Here is a 21,570-nt window from a genome sequence, read left to right on the forward strand (position 1 = left end):
TTTGTTGATGTTGTTGTTGTAAATCATTAAGACAGTTGCAAACTGATGGAGACTCATGTCCAGCATGATTGTGATCTCCATCAATTAACCATTTGTTTTTCCTTTTCTTTTTCTTTTGGGCAGCCTGGAGTGTTTGAAGAGTCAGCACATCACAAGGCTGGGGGGAGGCGGAGAGGGGGGAGGGGTGCAGGGTGTCAGCTTGTGCTTTGTAGGTTTGCCTTTTGCCCCCTTATCATGACAAAAATGAAGTGCTACCAAAATTTAATAAGAAGGAAAGAAAGAAAGAAAGAAAGAAAGAAAGAAAGAAAGAAAGAAAGAAAGAAAAAGTAGGGAAGGAAGAAGGAAAGGAAAGGGAAGAAAGGAAGAATTAAGGAAGGAAAGAAGGAAGAAAGGAGGGAAGGAAGGAAGGAAGGGAAAGAGGAAGGAAGAAAGAACAGGGGACGTGATAAAGGGTAACCTGGGATTCCATTTCATACTTTGTGGAGAGCAAAGAATCTGTGAGGATGTCATTTGAGCAGCCGCATGAATGAAATAAAGGAAGGAAACATGGATACATATGGGAGAAGAGGAAATGACAGGTGCAGAGCTCTGAGGTAGGGCATGTTGGCCATGGATATAGGGAAGGGGGCTTGGAAGGCCATGCTAGGTAGAGTTTTGTAAGCAACCGGGAAAAGAATGGTAAGTTGGCTAGAACAGTTTCAGACCTAGGCACATTATGGAGTTTTTTCTGTCATTTCAATTATATTATTGTGTTGTCAGCATATCAAAGGCACTATATTCCTGCGGTAAAGGGGCTTAATTGTTTTTAACAACATTTCCTGTTGATATTTCCCTCTTATGACATCTATCAGTATCACAAAGAATTACTGCTTTGTAGAAGCATGCTTCTTGAGAATTTTGCAATAAGAACAGTTTTTACTACATAATTGTGATATCATGATTTTGACTCCGAGGTCAGGCCTACATTTCTCAAGTTCTAATTAAAATGTGTTTTTTATTATTTCAAATCTTGACCCAATCAAATATATTCCACTGTTTCCTCATTTCTCCACAGGTTGTAAATAATAACATATGTCCTCAATCCACAATTTAAGGAACAGAAAAGGATGAAATTCCTTTAACATTGGTCTCTAGTGACCGTCAGCCATACAGCCCAAAGGTCAAAGTAATTGTTAACAATCAGTTGCCATATAAATATCGGGGCTTCATGTGAACTTTGCCTGTGCCAATGTTGAAATTGTATACTTTGTATTGATTCTAGTCAAAGATAAACATCATCTCTATTGTAATTGTCACTTTCCCCCTCCATTCTATATTTTTAAAATCTAGGATACTTTAAAATACTTTTATTTCTATTGCAACACATTTATCTAAACCCAATGCAATTTAGGAGAAAAAAATGGGAAATAGATTTTATAAAAATATGTATACCATGTGCTAGACACTTGTTTCTCAGGTGTTCACACATGAGTTTCACTTCATGCTGATTTCGTACCTGAGAAGTCGGTATGACTAATGCTATTTTTTACAAATAACAAAGTTAAAAATTGTACTCTCTTGTTTAGAGAAATGTAGCGGGGAGAGAAAAGAATCGAATTTCAAGTGCACTTTCGAAAGCTCAAATCAATAATAAATTACATCCACCAACCAATGTTTATAGTCAAACAACACAAAAATGAATGATATAACCTTATCCTCAATAAGAGTACTGTTTAATGTAAAACAAGCTTGGGGTGCCTGTGTGGCTCAGTCGGTGAAGTGTCTGACTTCGGCTCAGGTCATCATCTCACGGTTGGTGAGTTCGAGCTCCATGTCGGGCTCTGTGTTGACAGTTCGGAGCCTGGAGCCTGCTTCAGATTCTGTATCTCCCTCTCTCTCTGCCCCTCTTCTGGTCATGCTCTGTCTTCCTCTCTCTTTTGAAAATGCATAAACATTAAAATAAACTTGATGTTTAGGATTGTGCCCATAAAACTCAGACTAATTGACCATTTAAGATGTTTTTCTCTACATTATCAATTTTATTTTTTACTTTTCAACAGCCCTAAGTGTACTGATAAGAAACTAAATGCCTTGATGGATTAAACAGTTTGCCAAAGTCCCACAGTTGCAAAGTGGCAGAGCTGAAACTCAAAGTCAGCCTCTCTATAACCAGTCCTTTTTCCACGGAGTTTCTGTGGTCTCCCTATGCTTCACCTCTCTCTATGCCCTTTCAGTGGTAAGCTCAGTGAAGCTTTCTCTCTAGGGTAAATTACTTATTGCTAGATATAAACTCAAGGACTTAGAAAATGAACGCAGTCATGATTTTTTAAGATATATGTTGAGCTCACTTATCCTGCCTGATCAGTATATGAATACAGGGGGGTGCAGCGGGGAGGGGAGATGTGCAAGAGGGAAGGAAAATAGTATTATGCAAAGTGAATACAGAAGGTGGTGACAAGTTCTGCATGATTTAAGAGCAGAGAAAAAAGATTGGTCTGATTTTCTTCAGGATGAACCCTTGGTCTATCCACATTTCACAAGGGAACAGCGTATCGCAGAAAATGAATGTATCTTCAGATTTTAATGCTATCACCATGGAAGTCACTGGAAGGTGTTGTTATGACCTTCCCCCGCACTAGAGGATTTCATGATGTATGTTCTGTTGATGAAAATTCAGAAGACCAGGGGAGCTGATGAAATACAGCTAAGTGATTCAGAGAGTAAATATTAGGTTCAGTGCCTGATTGCCTCGTATTTTAAATATTTCAATGCTCCCTGCATGACTGGACGGGACTAAAGTACTCACTATTTAGCAACTTCAGCCACAAAAACACCTTAATAGCATCATTCAAAATGTATACTGTCCTCTTTAGAGTAATGGGCTTTTGATGATAGTCATCAAAGAATGCTGCCTTTGTGGATTGGAGTCATAGCCACGTTGAGAAATGATGACTGTTAAGGACATTTCTTTTCAGTAATTGTGTGCTTTGCTCAGTCCCTTTCTCTGATTTCAGATGGGTGACAGTGGGGTTGGAGGGGACAGGGTTATTTTCCCCTTAACAGAATGGGAAGCAGCATCAGGGAGGCAGGTATCGGTGGCAGAGATATGTAAAATACGTGATCTGCAAAAATAAGATGCAGTCTGAGAAACAGCCAATGGGAAAGATTAGAGATTGGAAAGAGGGTGGGATGCATATTAATGCAAGCCAGGATTCAGAAGCTGGGCTATGAAATTAGAAAATAAGATTTAGAGGAAGGATGTGGGGAAGGTGTGATAGGCTGGGGAATAATGCATAATGCGTGGGGTTGGGGCAGGATCTCTTGATCAACCTTGTAACCGGAAAAGAGAACCAGACGCAAGGGACTGAGAGATGGGAGCATTGAAACATAGAAGAGGTTCCTATTCTCCATGTAATGAGTCTTGCTCAGTCTTCTATGTCAAGTGCCCTGGGGAGTAAGCAGTTCTGCCAAAGTGGAACAGAAGATGGTGGAAAGGAGAACTCTTAACTCTAAATGTTCTAGTTCTAGGGTGCATTAGACTTTTCCCTGTGGTAAGAGTTCCCGGGGAGCCACATGAATATATAATAGTTTGGTAACTCAGGAAGGTTTTGACCTGAGAGTCTGGAAGCATGGGCTTTAATTTTAGCTGTGCCACATACAATTACCGTAATCTTTGTCATGCTTTGACAGGCTGTTTCCAACCTTGTCAGTACCACATATTTACAGATAGATGTCCAGAATTTGTTGACCACTTTTGATATGCCCATAATATAATTCAATCCTCACAATAATCCATAAGGTATTATTCTGTTGCTATACTCATTTTAGAGATGACAGAACTGAGGCCTGAAGTGCTTGAGTAACTTTTCACATCCCAGGATCTTGTGGAACAAGACTGCACTGCTTTAGAGGGTGATTATTGGGCTGTGGGGATGGTGATGTGGCTTCATGTCTTGTCCTGTCTACTTTTATGAAACCACTTGGTTGGGAATCTATTTGCATAAAAGCCAGAAAAATAAATAGAACTATTTCACAGCCCTTTACTTCATGAGAAATTAAAGAAGGGACGAAAAGGAATTTTAAAAGAAGTATCCTATAAACAAGTGACCAAAATGCCTGGTCAATCTCTACACATGGATCTATCACTAAAAATTACATTTTTTGCATAAATTCTTTTTTTTTTAATTTAATGTTTATTTTTGAGAGACAGAGCATAAGCAGGTAAGGGACAGAGAGAGGGAGACACAGAATCCGAAGCAGGCTCCAGGCTCTGAGCTGTCAGCACAGAGCCCAACGCAGGGCTCAAACTAACGAGCTATGAGATCATGGCCCGAGCCAAAGTTGGGCGCTTAACCAACTGAGCCACTCAGGCTCCCCTTGCATAAATTCTTTACCTTTTATTTCCCACCCATCTTATCTTTAAATGTGAAAAATACCATATAATTTGCAAGTAATTTTAGATTATTAGGTTTCACTACTTGTGTAGAATCCTTTACACAGTTATCTCCCTTTTTCCATTCACCCAAATACAGGTGCCAGTGATATGAACTACACTGACAATGTGTTCCTTCGTACATTTGTTTCAGAGACTAAGTAAGTGGTTAATGTTTCTGGAAAGAATCAAATACTAGGGTTTTGGGTCAGAGTATTAGCCTTAAACTGAGAGAGCCATCATTGTCAAATTATGGAGCATTAACCATATTAGATTAGGAAGAAAACTCTGGTGACGGACTCCAAATAACTCACTTTTGTCCTGAGAAAACTGCTATCCAGCAATCCAGCAATGGAAAGGTATCTTGGCCAAGTTCACACAGGTTAATTTCAGGGCAGGTAGTGGAATTTGTGTTCTGGCTTTTGATTCACTAGACTGGTCTTTACCTTTAATTTAACACTCTTTAAGGAGCACACAAGACATTCCTAGGGCTTGAAGTCTCACTAAAAACTGCTAAAGGCAATGGTCTGGTTGAATGAAAACATACCTTCTCCTGAACTATTTTTTAAATCGAAGAAATCGGAGTGACTAACTGCGCCTGCGTGCAGGGCAGACATCAGCAGTTGTTCATGATCGTTTCCATGGGTCACATTGTGATCTCATCCTCTGTCTCCATGTGGTCTTCCAAATAGCCATTCATTGCTAGTTCATCTGGCCGGTTTGGTGGCTGACTCACTGAGTGGAGTTGCAAAATGGACCTCTCCGTCAGTCTCTGCCAAAGGAAGTTTGGATACTGACTACTGCTTCCTGGCTCTGTGCCCTCCAGAAACCTACTACCGACTGGCTTCAATTTTCTCAATACACAAAATGAAAATGTGGTAGCTCCATTTCCAAAAGTACTGCTTCTCCAATTTGGGCATACAGCGGATAATCCAGACAGTTTATTTCATCCCCAAGGCCCAGTCTTCCGGAAGTAAAGCTCCCAGCTGGCTCTCACGGAAGCCCGTTTCAGAACCATTGTCTTGGACGCAGGTAGAGCATTTAATACTATCTGGCAGAAAATAAGATCCCATATATTATCATCGTCCTTTCCTGAGGTAGGTGGTTTTTAAGGTCCATTCTAATTTTAAATGTCTATAATTCTGATTTGCTGAGAAAGGTGCTTTAGTAATACATAGGAGAGTTAACTAACTGAAAGGGATTCTCATTTTTACTCTAATGAAATTAATAATGCTACAAAAATTGTCCAACACGGGTTTAGTAAATATGCATTTTAACAGGCTTTAACTATGCACGGATAATTGCTATTTAATAACAGTATAGAAAAACAATATCGAATAATGGGGGTGTTATGCCAGAAGAATAGAATTCTGTATTTCTGTGTCAGTCACTCGGTAAAGGAATAAAAGCAAAGTAAAGAAGTGGCTACTTTAAGTCTTGTGAAATGTGCCCAGAGTAACATCTTCAGGACAGATGTTAATCCCTTCTAATTGACAGTTTGCAAGAATCTGATTTCTGCAAGGCCTGAACTGAGTGACAATGCAGACAGTCGCTTAATGAACCAACCCATCATTTTGTGCGAATTTTCATGGACACAAAATTCATGAAACTCCATTTAAAGGCAATAAGACCCAGCATGCTCCTCTGGTATCCCTACATTACCAACAACCTTTATCTTTAGATGTCTGGTGTAGTGTCTGGCATCTTTGAAACAAGTTACAATGTCATTGCCTTGGGAGTTCATGTGATTTCACTGGGAAAAGAAACAGTTGAGAACCAGGCAGGTATACATAGTACAGCCTTCCAAGGACCAGGAAGGGAGATGCAGCTTTGCAAACAAAACTCAGAGCCTAAGCTGGTATTTATTTGTTTATACTTCTGCAGTGGCAAATATGCACCTGGAAAATAAGTGTCAAAATGCACAATTAAACACTTATAGCAGGTTAGGCATTATTGTAAGCATTTTACTTATTTACACTTCACTTTAATCTAAAACTCTCATAAGAAAGTATTGTTTCCATTTAGAAATCCTGTGTGGAATGCTTTTGAGGACCCAAGTGATTATATAAGAAAGCACCCTGAAAACTATTCATTACCCTTTTCAGTTCACTTCCATGATCCAGAATGAAATCGGTTTCCCAGATCTCACAGCACATTTGGAGAGGCTGCTTCAGCTTGAGCCTCAGCCCTTACCCTCCTGTTGTTTTGATATGTTTTGTCTTTTCCATCTCATGTAGCTACCTTCTGGTAACATACACCCAAACTTTGCCCCAATTCTGTCCCATTCTAGCCGGCTAGAACCATCTTGCCTGGGTGACTTCTCCAGATTGCATCATTCACATATTTGCAAAAGGTATTGGAAAAAAAAAAACAACAACAACTTTCTTGAGTGAAAGCCTCTGTGATTATCCAGATACATTAAATCTTGGATTGTGAGTAACTTGTTGTGCTAGTATCTCACAAGACGAGCAAACATTTCTAATTTTAACCTGATAAACAAGCAATGTCTTGCAATACGAGTAGTACATGATTCTGAATGTCACATGATCACAACTGAGCCATTGGTTCTTGAAATTTCCTTTGATATGCAAGTGCTTTGGATTACAAACATGTTTCTAGAATGAATTATGCTCGCAGACCAAGGTTTTGGTGTATTTGGTATCCTATGGATGGGATATTTTTAGTCTCCAAAACATTTTAGAAAGCACAGGGTCTGCTATAATGAAGGGTTTCTACATGGGACAATTATTTCAAAGTTATGTTGAAGTTCCCCATTCGATACAAACTGAAACTGTCTGAACCACTATGCTGTGTGGTAATTATTTATACTATCTGTTAAATTCAAACACACAAGTGTCCTGTTGATTCTATTGGTGCTATTACCCCATGTGCTTATACAGTGTCAGTAATATGTGTTGTGTTCTGATTTAATAAAGTTAGACTGACACAACTAACAGAATTCAGAGAATTAACTTTTTTTCTTCATTATCACATTTCTTTCTTCTTTCCTGAGTTGCTATGAACTGGCTTTCTGAATATTTCATGTATCATCTGCTCCCATTGTTGAAATGCAAGGCTTTCCCTCTGTGCTGGGATATCAGGAGATCTCTCTCTAGACATTGTGTCCTACCACTCGCTCCACATTCCAGCAAAACACATCATCGTAATTTATATGCCAACTGTCCAAAAACCTTTCAATGGTCTGAGTTAACAGGATCTGAGATGAGGAGAGGTTAAAGCACCAGGGAAGCTGAAAAAGGACAATAAATAGTGGGTGGTTTCGGTGAACACTTAGGTGGGCCACCCTTGTAGGGGTAACTTGTGTGTGCCCTTAAATGTATTTAAGAACCATCTGTTTAAAGAGTTCTCCTGGATGCTTGGAAAAGGAGGCTCTGGATTTTATTTATATCTTGTCTTGATCTTTTGTTGCTTGGTTGTAGCCATATTGAAAACCTAACGGATAAGATTCAAGCTTGAGAACAAATATATACACATGTAGTACACCAGAGGATACTAACACTGTGTGCACTGGACACTTTTGTCTTCTTATCTCATACTCCTCCTGGGTTCTTGATCAAATTGGCTTTTGTGTTTATGCCAATTGCATCATTTTTAATAATCTCATAAGAAAACTATGCACTTTTTCCAGGAGTTTGTTCTTTAGGCAATGTCTATAAATAGAAGGTCTGAGCTCACTTTTACTGAACTAGATTAGCAAACACTTTCATTAATGTGTGCTGCTACCCCCTGTTAAAGTATAGATCTTCTGTGTGTGTGTGTGTGTGTGTGTGTGTGTGTGTGTGTGTGTGTGTTTCTCCTGTGTGAGTCCTTGACCACATTTGTTTCTCTTCATCACTGCATCCTTTTCAACAACTATGTCTCTCCTACCTCCCATCTGTCTTTTAGGTTAAGCCCTGGGCTGCCCAGGCATCTGCTGCCTTTAGGTTGTACTCCAGTTGCCTAAAACCCAATGAAACCAATACCAACACAACCCTTGCTAGACATTAATAATATTCTCACTTGCCAAGTTTGAAGCAGCAAAATTATCAGGATCTAATTATACCTAATGCTAATCTACATCGTTCTCTGTTGTGCCTTATGATTTAAGAGCAAGAAGCTAGCCAAGTTTTCAAAAATGCAAATTTCATACATTCTTTGATTGGTACAACTTTTTTTATTTTTTATTATTATTTATTTATTTATTTATTTATTTATTTATTTATTTTTGAGAGGCAGAGAGAGACAGAGCATGAGCGGGGTATGGGCAGAGAGCAAGGAGACACAGCATTGGAAGCAGGCTCCAGGCTCTGAGCAAGTTGTCAGCACAGAGCCTATGCGGGTTTCCAACCCACCAACCATGAGATCATGATCTGAGCCAAAGTCAGACGCTTAACCAACTGAGCCACCCAGGTGCCACATGATACAATTGTTTTAAAAGTAAGATTCTATTGGGGCATCTGACTGGCTCAGTCAGTTAAGCATCCGACTCTTGATTTCAGCTCAGGTCATGATCTCAAGGTTCTTTGAGTTTGAGCCCCACATCAGGCTCTGTGCTGACAGCACGGAGCCTGCTTGGGATTCTCTCTATCCCTTTCTCTGCCCCTCCCTTGCTCACGCTCTCTCTCTTCAATAAGTAAATAAAACTTAAAGAAAAGAAAGGTAAGAGTTTGTTGAGTGATTTTATTCAAAGCAGTATTTGCCTACAGTCCATAGTTTTCTTGAAGAACTAGTTGTAATTTAACTCTCCAAAATTTGAAGTCAAGATTAAGAAAAATGCAAAATAAAATAACCTCACCCCTTACCCTTATAGCTAGAAAATATGATTATTATCAGGTAAAAATTTGTGATCAGTGCATTAAGAACCACAAAGCAATAAAGAAAAGGCAACCAAACATCTAGAAAAACGAGCAATGAACAGAAACAGACAAATTACAAAGAATTTAAAAAAAACATGTGTTACTACATTGAATACGATTTTCTTAGTTACTAGAAATCAGATTAAGCAATACCATTTTCTGTGTATCAGAATACATACATTAAAATGTTTGATAGTATCAAGTCTCTGTGACTGAGGAAATTGAAACTCTTATGCACTGCCATGGGAGAATAAATTTAATGGCAATTTGGAATTGCTATCAAAATACAAAGTATGAATACCACATGATCCAGTAAGTTTTTGAGGCATCCTTAGAAAAGAAGTCGCACATATATACAGTAAGGTCTGAAAGAGGATCCTTACTGAAACAAAAACAAAACAAAATTTATTAAGAATGTAATTGCAAAACTGCTATATTTATACGTAGGAATATTATGTAGTATTTATCATGTTGAAACAGACAGAAATATATTGTTGAATAAAAGAAGCATCTGAAAAAATGATTCCTAGTGGGTGATGCAGTTTATATAATTAAATACAATATATTGCATGCGTGCGCGCGTGTGTGTGTACAATATAAATATCAGTGCATTATAAAATGTTGAGAGGATTAACAATAAGCTAATAAGATTGATGTCTTAGAGAAGTAGATGGGATAAGAAGGAGGCTGTACTTGAAGGCTGTAGTAAAAGGATAATTTTGCATATCTATAATATTTTAATTTTTAGCAAAAGGAATAGATTCATATATTCCCTATGCAATTAAAAATTAATACTGTTTTTATTACAAATAAAAGAAATAGAGATGTTCCATAAAGTAGAGCATGTATTACAATTTGCAGCATGGTTTGAGGCTGTGTAAATTTTGTTCCTGTTGTTATATTGGAATGCTAGTGCTTTATTGATTCTCGAGTACCACTGATGCAGACTGTCAAACTGTGGGAGGCTGTGTGACTTGTGGCTAAGCACATGGACTTTCAGGTCATGTGGTATGATTTCTGGGGTCACCACTTGCAGCTGCTGAACATTGTCAAGTCGCTCAACCTGCCTATGTTACAGTTCTCCCAGCCCCCATGTATTCAATAGGACTACCCAATGAGAGCAAGACAAAAACAATAACACAACTAAAAAAAAAAAAAGACAAAAAAACCCCACAAAAAACAAAACAAAAGAACATACACACACAGAAAAAATAAAACAAAAACCTAGCACCCATGGTAAATGGTGAGAATAAATGAGATCCTCGAGAAACCACTAGACCCAAGATGAGGCAGATCTTGAGCCCTCAGGACATTAAAGCTACTTTAGCTCCCTGGTGTGCAGAAAGCCTCCTGTTTTCATAGGTTTCTTTACACACACACACACACACACACACACACACACACACACACTGTTTTACAAGTGAATTCACAAAAAAGCAATACTTGAACAGTGCTATAAAGATGTGAATTGGATACTTAAAAGAAGCATAAAGATGTAGTGTTTTTAATATTTCCTTTTAAATTCTTCTTATGTTTATCTAAGATGAGAGCTAAAAGATCATTTGTTCTTTTCCATAAACTTGAAAAACCTCAGCACTTACCAGGGAATTTGAATAAGTCATCACTTTACCATATGTTGAGTGACATAATACAACAAATACACCAAATACACACTCAGCTGAACTGAGTCAACTTAAAATTGGCTCCAGTGATTTACAACTTCGAACTCTTCATCTATTTTGGGTTAAGTTTGGATTTGTCACACTATGACATTTTTATATGTTACCAAAATGTCACCATACTAAGGCAAAAGAAGCTATTATATCAAGTGCCCTTGAAATGCTTCCAGCTCCCAATTCTGCATTAGCTGTGTGGTTGGTGTACATGACTTATATGAGGAAATGACATTTTTTTTTCATAGAGTTGAGAAGAAAATGTTAAGTTTGAGAAGCTAAGGGTTTATGAGGCAAAGGCCTTATCTTGATCTGATTCCTTCCACTCCATTTATCATCATCGGATATTAAGAATCACACACACACACACACACCACTTTTCCATTTAAAGGCTAACTTCCAAACTAATCATGGCTATCAAGAGTGTATGCTAGTATAAATAAAAATATTTTGGTTTTCAGAATCTTCAATTTCCAGCCTAATTTCCATGAAATTCAAATTCTTCCCCTAAGCTTAAGGTTTGGAACAATTACTTGATTTCATCTTACCCATGTAACCCTGCTTTTGACTTCTCCACCAATACTCTCTTATTCTGAGTCTTTGATAACGTTATTATCTTGAAAAACATAATAAGAATCTCTTCTTTACCTTTTTTCTCAGTGGAACTACTTTTCCTCTTTTTTTAACCACTGAAATCTTCTATCATCATTTGGAAGCCACTTTACACTTACTACCTGACAATTCCAGGTCTTGTTACTTACCCCTCTCGACTTATGCAGAACACACTCTTCATATCAAGCCACAGAGGACTGAAAACCTACATGTTTCATTCGCATTCGCATGAATTACATATAAAATCCTCGAGAACCAAGATTTGCAAACTGTTTCACTTGTAAATGACTTTGTTTCATAGAGATGATGAAAGAGGGAGGATTGATTATACTTTGGTTTTTCAAAAAGGATATTTTAGCTTTTTATTTTGATGAGGTCCCAGTAGTTCATTTTTGCTTTTGTTTCTCTTGCCTCTGGGACATGTCAAGTAAGAAGTTGCTAAGGCTGAGGTCAAAGAGGTTTTTGCCTGCCTCCTCTACGATTTTGATGGCTTCCTGTCTTACATTGAGTTTCACCCACTTTGAGTTTATTTTTGTGTATGGTGTAAGAAAGTGTTCCAGGTTCATTCTTCTGCATGTCACTGTCCAGTTTTCCCAGCACCACTTGCTGAAGAGACTGTCTTTATTCCATTGGATATTCTTTCCTGCTTTGTCAAAGACTGGTTGGCCACACATTTGTGGGTCCATTTCTGGGTTATATTCTGTTCCATTGATCTGAGTGTCTGTTCTTGTGCCAGTACCATACTGTCTTGATGATTACAGCTTTGTAGTATAGCTTGAAGTCTGGGATTGTGATGCCTCCTGCTTTGGCTTTCTTTTTCAAGAATGAAATCTTACCATTTGCAACTACGTGGATGGAACTGGAGGGTATTATGCTAAGTGAAATTAGTCAGTTGGAGAAATACAAAAATCATATGACTTCACTCATATGAGGACTTTAAGAGACAAAACAGATGAACATAAAGGAAGGAAACAAAAATAATATAAAAACAGGGAGGGGGACAAAACAGAAGAGACTCATAAATATAGAAAACAAACTGAGGGTTGCTGGGGGGGGTTGTGGGAGGGGGGGTGGGCTAAATGGGTAACGGACACTAAGGAATCTACTCCCGAAATCAGTGTTGCACTGTATGCTAACTAATTTGGATGTAAATTAAAAAAAAAATAAAAATTAAATTAAAAAAAGGATATTTTGGCAAACATACATAAAAAGATGCTCAGTATGACTCATCAGGGAAATGCAAAACAAAATCACAATGAGATATCACCTCACATTTGTCAGAATGGCTAAAATCAGAAAGGCAAGAAATAACAAGTGTTGGTGAGGATGTGCAGAAAAGGAAACCCTCATGCACTGATGATGGGAATGTAAATTGGTGCAACCCATAGGAAAACGGGATGGAGATTCCTCAAAAAATTAAAATAGGTAAAAGAATGGATAAAGAGGATGGGGCACACACACACACACACACACACACATACTGTACTATTAACCATAAAAAAGAATGAAATCTTGCCATTTACAACAACATGGGTGGACTTAGAAGGCATTATGCTAAGTGAAACATGTCAAATGGAGAAAGACAAATACTGTACAACTTCAATTATATGTGGAATCTAAAAGACAAAACAAACAAAAGGCAGAATCAGATCCATAAATACAGAGAACAAACTGATGATTGCTAGAGGGGAGGGATGGCGGGGGATGAGAAAATGGGTGAGAGGGAGGGGGAGATATAGCTTCCAATTATAGAATAAAATGTACACCAGAGGGAATAAAGTCAATGTTACTGTACTAGTGGTGTTTGGTAACTGAAGGCAGCTATGCTTGTGGTGAGCACAGCATTAGGTGCAGAGTAGTAGAGTTGCTACGTTATATAACTGAGACTAAGATAACATGGTGTGTCAAAATACTTCAGTTAAATATTTATTTAAAAAAATTAAATATTTTTTAAATTTAAAATTATTTCATTTTTATTTAAAATTATTTATTATTTTTTTAATTAGGGGCGCCTGAGTTCCGTTGAGCGTCCAACTTCAGCTCAGGTTATGATCTCACAATTTGTGGGTTTGAGCCTTGCCTTGGGCTCTGTGCTGACAGCTCAGCCTGGAACCTGCTTCAGATTCTGTGTCTCCCTCTTTCTCTCTGCCCCTCCCCTGCTTGCTCATGCTCTCTCTCAAAAATAAATAAAAACATTAAAATTTTTTTTAAATGTTTTATTTAAAAAATTAAAACAAATATTCCAAATTTGTTCTGTAGAAGAACCTCTGGCTACAAATAAATATTCAATAAACACTTGGGGTTCACTGAGCTCTCAGTGTTTTGTTAGCCCTCAGAATATGTTGATTAGGCTCCTAACCAATGCCCTTAAGATTCTTACAATTAATAACATCAGGTATTAGTTGGTAATCAGGGAACATATTACAAAGGCAAAGATAAGGAGGCCAAATGCAAGTTGCAGTCTTGGTGTTCCGCTGCCAGGTTGGGCGGGAAGCCCAGGTCTGACCTCATTTTTAAATCCTCTAGGAAATGTATACATCCAAAGGATCCAGAGAAAAAAATAAGGACACATATTTCTTTGTAAGGACATGAGTATCTATGTTGTTATGTACATCTCATAGCACCCATTGACTGAGTTTCTGGAATACATAATCGAGTTTCCTATAGTAAATTATATTTAAATAAAGACCTTTTTAAGAATCAACTGCAATACAGCCTACTCCAGTATCTACAGGGCTTGGAATTGAGGTACACGGGAAAGCAAAGAAGCTGCTTCGTATACTGCAGAAGATCATGGCAGATACCCTCAGAACTCACTTTGCAAAGCTACCCCTTACTGAACCATGCCTATGCCCTGTGTGTTTGAAGACATGGTCTTGCTTAAAGAACGATTGTTAACAAAGCGATCATGAATCCTCCTTTCAGTTTCCTTTTATAATACTCCAGTATTATAAAATTAAAAACAAGAGTAACATCAAACATGGACAGTGTGGATCTTAATATCGTTTTTAGAAATAATAAAAATATCATATAAGGGATGTACATCATATGCTTTCGATGATGTCACTAAATTAAAAAAAAGTGTGAAATAATCAAGCTTAATATTTTGCCGAACTTCAGTCACATTAAAAAATCATAGCTTTATACATTTTAGTCAAGTTTTTAAAATTAGAAATGTATTCTTCAAGTTAAGATTATATAACATGTTTCGGCTCTATCTTCTTGATTTAGAACATTGAAATATTTGCACACATGGAAAACACACCTCCACTGTAGTTTGGACACAGCCAATGTAAATGTTAGGAGTGGTGTTTCAGAATGTTTATACCGTCTTGATACACAGGGGAGCCGGTGATTCCCAGAGAGGGTGAGGCGGTGAGATGTGGATCAATAAAGTGGGGAAAGAGAGGGGAAAAAATGAAGTCTCTTTTAGACTTTTAATTTCTAAGCAGGCTATAGGTGGCCCTGATAAATTTCCCAAACATGTGGGTATGGGGATAGCAGCAGACCAAACTTCCAAGTGTTCAGTAGGCTCACGCCTGCTGAGAGTCAGAAGTCTTGGATTTGAGATGAGATTGATACCGCAGGACATTCAGCGTTGTCTTCCTTCCAGGAAGGGACTCGACTTTTTCTGCTTTTCTGACTGACAGGAATCAGCACAAGAACGTGAATAGTTTTAAGGAAGGTGAATAATATGCATATAAATAAATATCGCTTCACAACAAATAAGGCAAGTGGACAAAATGATTTAGGGACAAGTAGAAAACTAGATATCAAAAGCCATGCATTTAATGGGCTTTTCGATACCAGTAAAGTGATCACTGGAAGCAGGATAAATTTACTGTTGGGTACTTATGAAGGCTTTTCATAATCTCAGACAAAGAGTGCTTCTTACCTCATTAAAGAAGTTTTCGGTTAGATACATCGTACTTAAATAAAATTCCAGGACGTGAAGCACTGATTGGGTAGCTCAGTATTTTGACAGATACTGAAAATGGGACAAGCCTCCATTCTTACATTTTAATTAATCTTAGCTTTAAAGTCTTTTGCAAACAAATAATTTCCGGTTTCTCCAGAACATATGCATAGTAATTAGAACGCCAATGCAAATGTTTTTGGAAATAATTATTGATGTAAACAGGTCAGTTTACCTCTAGGAATTATCCCAAGTATCTCTCTCAATACAAAGGGGACAACCTTACCTGAAGGAGGATTCGTAACTAGTGCTCGTAACCTAGGGGGGCGCCCAAACTGGGCACAATCCAGCTCCCTCCTCCCAATAGACAGGGATGCAGCATCCCAGGGTTAAGTATCAATGCTCATTCTTTTGCCAGGTTTACCCTCTGCTGAACATCCTTTTTTCTTCTCAGCTCCCTGGTTTTAGGCTTTTACCCTTGCTATTAACTAACCTCCATGGCTCTTGCATTATCATCCTTGTCTTTCCTGGAGAGAAACTTTCCTGATGAGGCAGCTGATGCATTGGAACCTGCAGACTATGAAGCCAGATACTGATGGGTATCTGTCTTGGCCATAGTCACTGAATCTATTGAACTTATAGTTTTTCATGTGTGGATGGGGATAATAATTTCATTTAAGGCATGCAGGTAAATATAGCACTTACTTTATTAGGTTTCATCAAAATTCTAAATGAGAGAACATCTGTGAAGTGCTTACCATAGTGCTTGACACTCATTGATATAAGCTCTATTATTATTAATCATTATTATTATTATTATTATTATTCAGTACTATATGTGCCCGCTTGGCATGCAGCAATTATTCCATCAGTGACAGCTCCTAATATTGCTCTCATTTGACATTCTTTTTAGACCTGCTTATTTGCTAGGTCATCTTTGTTGGCTTGACAAAGACAGGAAGGAAGTATGGTAGTCAGATTTTACATAACTATTTTTCCCTTCTTCTTGCTAGCTTTTAGAAACTCATATTTGTAACCTGCATTCATTCATTTGTTCATTTCTTCTTAGAGTCATTTATTCAATGAAAAATTTTTGAGTACTTGCTCCATTCCAGATTCTGTGCTGGATTCTTATAAATACATATTAGCCTATATAATTCTCAGAATAACTGGCTACACAGGCACTATGGTATTCATCTTATTGATGAGGAAACTGAATAGGAAGTCAAGAAACCTGTAGAGGTCCATTTAGAGTTCAGTATATCTGATCCCAAATCTGGATTCCTCTCACTCCCCCCAAGCAGCTTTAGACAGTTTGTCTCCTCTGCTCTCAAAACCAAGCACAGCACCTAGTCAATTACATTTAACAAATAAGAATGTAAAACCTGAAAAAGATGATTAGTCTCTGTAACTTCCATGTACATGAAAGCTTTACGATTTCCCCAAATTACAATTCTATGCTTCTAAGAATCCAGTCTCTGAAAGTTATGCTGTCATAGAAGGACTCGGCAGTCAGAGGCAGCCTCTGAAACGACTATTTTTCATTTGAAATGGTGTTCCTAACTGTATGAATGGCCACTCTCTGTACAATTGATCAGTTCAACTGGGTGGTTGATTCGATTTGGTCATCAGCACAGCTGTAGAAACCATATGCATCATTTTTTTTTTCCCCAGTCGAATGTTACTGCTGAACAAGCACAACCATAAGATTACATAGGGTGTTACAACCACTGGGTTAGCTCCGTGCACATGTGAATTGTTGAAAGGCTAACTCTTTCATTGACTTACTTGCCAGTGTCTGGGAGAGTTGGAGGGAGATGAGATGATGCATATTGTGTCCTGGCAGTTTTATTAGTCCTTCTCAGGGAAAAACAAAGAAACAGACAAACAAACAAACAGGTTGAGAAAATTATTTTCCTAAACTTTCAATCAAAACCTGAAAAATGCTTAGAATTCCATTTCTTTTATACCATGGACTAGGTTTCTTTTCTTGACATGTCATAACAGAGGATGTGTGCCTGAATGGAACATTGCTAGCATAAGGGTTTTGGGCAACCTTTCTAACTTCTTTTTTTTTTCCACAAAAACAGCTGGAATCTATGTGGGGCTCCAATTTTTGTCTTTTGGTTCTATCATGATTTTAAATTGGCTTATCAGAATCTTATGTAAGAGAAATTTTGCCATCTAGGGATTTTGTGAGTTTATGTTTACACAATTTACCCTGTTTTCTAAATAATATTCATGTATGCATGAATTTCCAATTCATTTAGACATATTCAGATGAATGATTGCTATAGCTTTGGTTTTTGAATATAAGCTATTCCAACATTTCTTTTCAATCTTCGTGTTCATTATATTCAGATTCTTCAAAGTAATTAATTCATGGGGTAAAAAAATATCCAAGAACAATACATGAACCATTAAGCAATAAAGGATTTCTTCTTCCTCTTTCAGAACAAATTATTATTATTATTATTATTATTTAGATTCCATAAAAACAGTAACATGCAAAACACAAAATCCTCCTTTGTTTCCCATTACCTTCCCAGGAAATATGATCATTTTCACAATATAGCTCGGCATCATCATTTTTAAAGATTTCTCATGCCCCTGAACTCCTAACTCCACAAACATTCAATGTCCTAGGTCTCCATCAACGGAGTCTCAGTCTCTCCTGATTTTCATTGCTTAAGTGACCTACACTTTATCTCTGGGTATCTCCCCTGGACTTGAAAACTAGCTTTATAAATAAAACGTATTGCATATCCACAAGGCATATTTCAGTTTGCTTTTTTGGTTGTTTACTACATAGAGATGTTTCCTGCATTTTTATTGATAATTATTCATTGTTTTCCTTCAACAAACATTCTCTTTGGGGTCAGACACTGAAGTCTTTATAGTTGTCTATATTCTACCATAAGAGAATCATCCCAGTTGCCAGTAGGTTTTACCTCATCATCCTTTTGTTCGGAGTCACATTCTAATAAGAAGTATTCTTGGGAGATATTAGCCTATTGTAGGTCTTTCTTTTCTCCCAACTCTTCCTGCTTATGAACTACACTCGTATTGGCTAGATATCGGAGATGTCTAGAGAGTTATAATCATACCCATTTCATTACCTCATCCTTCCTCTTCTGCAATTTATTCCCTTGTCTATACTCTTGGAAAAAAATGCATTTGGTCCCTAAAATTTCCAGATAAGTACAGCATTAAATTTTGGTGTGTAGTTTTGATCTTGTGAGTATAAATCCCATGCTACCCACTGACCTTCCTCTCTCATCTTTGTTTTATTTTGTTATAAAGTCTGTGCGTGCTCTTAGAAGACCTTAGCTGTTTATTATCACTTTCAAAATAAGAATGCCATTGCCCTTATAAAAACCAATATGGTGAAATGTATCAAAAGTCTTAATAATGATTAAAAGTTTTCATCAAGTAATTTTTAGATTCATGAAAGTACACATGCATAATGCAATGTTATTCAGTCATCTATTTGTTTATCCCAAAGAATTTTCAACATTTTTGAGATGCTTAGGAAATAGTAATTCAACAAATACATATTAAGTCTCATTATATGCCAGGCACTGTTTCAGTGGTAATCAAAAAGATCAATAAGAAATTATATGATAGTAGGTCATGATTATTTGCATTTTAATATAAAGGAAATAGATAGAAATAAAGCAACAGAGACATATGAGAGAATCTATGGATTCTTCCTACTTTTAGAAATATTTCCCAATAAGCATTGTATATTTTTATAATTAAAAAAAACTAAGCCTACTTATTTTCAAGGTATAATGCTTAATGAATAACACCTTTTCCTCCATGTGCTTGATTACCAGGTAGAGTAAGAAAGATAATAATAGGTAGAATGATATTACTAATATAGTCTGGGCCTTAGGCATTGGTAATATCAATGTAATGCACACTTGGAGGGAATTTTATAATAGTTCCTAAATACCTAATGATAGAATAACTGTACTAGAATCAAGAGGATGACTACATTAAATATATATTCTAAGTTTCACTTCAAACCCATTGAGCTAGAGATTCCAGGCGGGTTTACCTTAGCCGCTGTTAATGCTCATTTGTCTTCTGAGAAACATTCCATGAAACCTTAGCTGCTTATGACAACAAATTTTGCTACCTCACAGTTTCTGAGGGTGAAGAATTAGGAATCAGTTCAGTAGTTGGGTGGTTCTTGTTCAGGATATCTCATGGGGCCAAGTCAAGGTGGGAGACTGAGCAATAGTCATATAATCATCTGAGGGTGTGGTTCAGGCTGTAGGATTCCTCCCATGGTGACTCATTCACAGGGCTGTTGATTAAATGCCTCACATCCTTCTTGGTTGTTAAAAGGAAGCCCCTGCATCTCACTACATGGTCCTCTCCATGTTGCTTGAGTGTCCTCATGACTTGACAGCGGCCCTCCCCCAGAGCAAGTGATTCTAGAGAAAGGACAAGGAAGAAATCACAATGCTTAGTCACACACCATCTTTTCCACTCTATTCTATATTTTATGGGAGGTTACTGAGTCTAGTTCAGAGTAAGGAGAGGGGAATTAAGATCCCAACTCCTGAAAGTAAGAATCTTAAAAGAATTTCTGTATTACTTTGAAACCATCCCCGACCTTTAGTATCTATGGCTACACCCCAAACTCCTCCCCTCCTAACTCTAAAGCACAAGCAGAGTGGAGACTAATATGGCATCCATCTCCTGGTTCAGGAATCTTTGCTAAGGTGAACAGTGGTTCCCCATGTCTCATTTAAGACCTCACCTGGTTCCAGGGAGGACTTCATTTCACATGATGGCCCATTCTTTCTTTGAACAGATTCAGACTACAAGAGCTTTTTCCCATTATACTAAGTCACTGCCTATGCTGGGAACCTCTCTATATCAGTTCTAATGTCTTATCTCCAGACAAGATAAAAAAGAAAAGTATTGTGTGCTCCTCCTCCTCTTCCGAGAATTTGATTCTATAAGATTATGGATGTCATCTTAACTGTTTTGTAGGTGAGTGTCATGTAAAGGAAGGCTTGAGCAATATGGGATTCACAGGGAAACTGCTCAGAAAAGTGGGTAGACAGGGATACAAGGAAAAAGAAAGCCTGGAACTTTAAATGGGTAGAAGGCAAGAGAAAGGGGCTATTTTCTAAATGGTAAAGGAGATATTTCAAAACACATCTTCATGATTTTGTCAAGAAATGTAAATCTCATGTGTATGAAACATGGGAATATAAAGTTCTGAAATAGTTCAGAAATGAGGGGGAAAAAACCCCTCCATGATGTGTTTTGTCAAGTGGAGTCATTCAGCGAAAACAACAACAACACCACCAACAACAATAGGAAGCTAACAAATAAACAAAGAACCCTTCTAATTAGTCAATATCCCATTTTCTATACGAAGGGGGTCGAGGGAAGATGATAGTCACTTGGGAGCATTGAACCTTTTAGTGACAAATAGTTCTCCTTCCTTCCAGAAAGGGAGTGTGGCAATAGGGATATGACTGACTTTTTTCCCCCACAGTGTGCGGTAGAGGAGACAATTTTTTATAATATCAGAATGTTGGCAAGAAGGAGATGCCTGCATCTCAATCTCAGCGTGAGGGTGGGCTGAGCTGCAGTTCATGTGCCTTCACCATGCTGCTACTTACTACAGCATGGCAAGAGGAACTTAGAGAGAGAGAAGAGAGGCATCACAACTTTGAATAGGGATGTAAATCCTTTCCCTGGTAAGTATGACAGAGGTGAAAGGAGATCTTGTGAGTTCAGACCAAATCATGGAAGGAACCACAAGCAGCTGCTGGAAGCTCCCCATGACACTTCCTGGCTAGTGGCAAACCCTGTAGGGGGCACATAGGCATCTGCCGTTATTAGAAAGAGTGGAGGAATGCAGGCTGTGTTCTCAGAGTTGAACCATGCTTGACAACCATGCAAGAGACCATCCAGATAAAGACATCAGCCCCTGGAGTCAACAGAAAGTACACTACATCTCAGTAGCTTACCTTCTATGGCCACTGATTGACATTTATCCACATTGATACAGGTACTTTCCTACTCCTTACCTTACTCCCACCACTTCCATAATGGAAGGAAGAACAATAG

Source organism: Acinonyx jubatus, chromosome C1 (genome assembly GCF_027475565.1).
Source record: "Acinonyx jubatus isolate Ajub_Pintada_27869175 chromosome C1, VMU_Ajub_asm_v1.0, whole genome shotgun sequence".
Lineage (NCBI taxonomy): Eukaryota > Metazoa > Chordata > Mammalia > Carnivora > Felidae > Acinonyx > Acinonyx jubatus.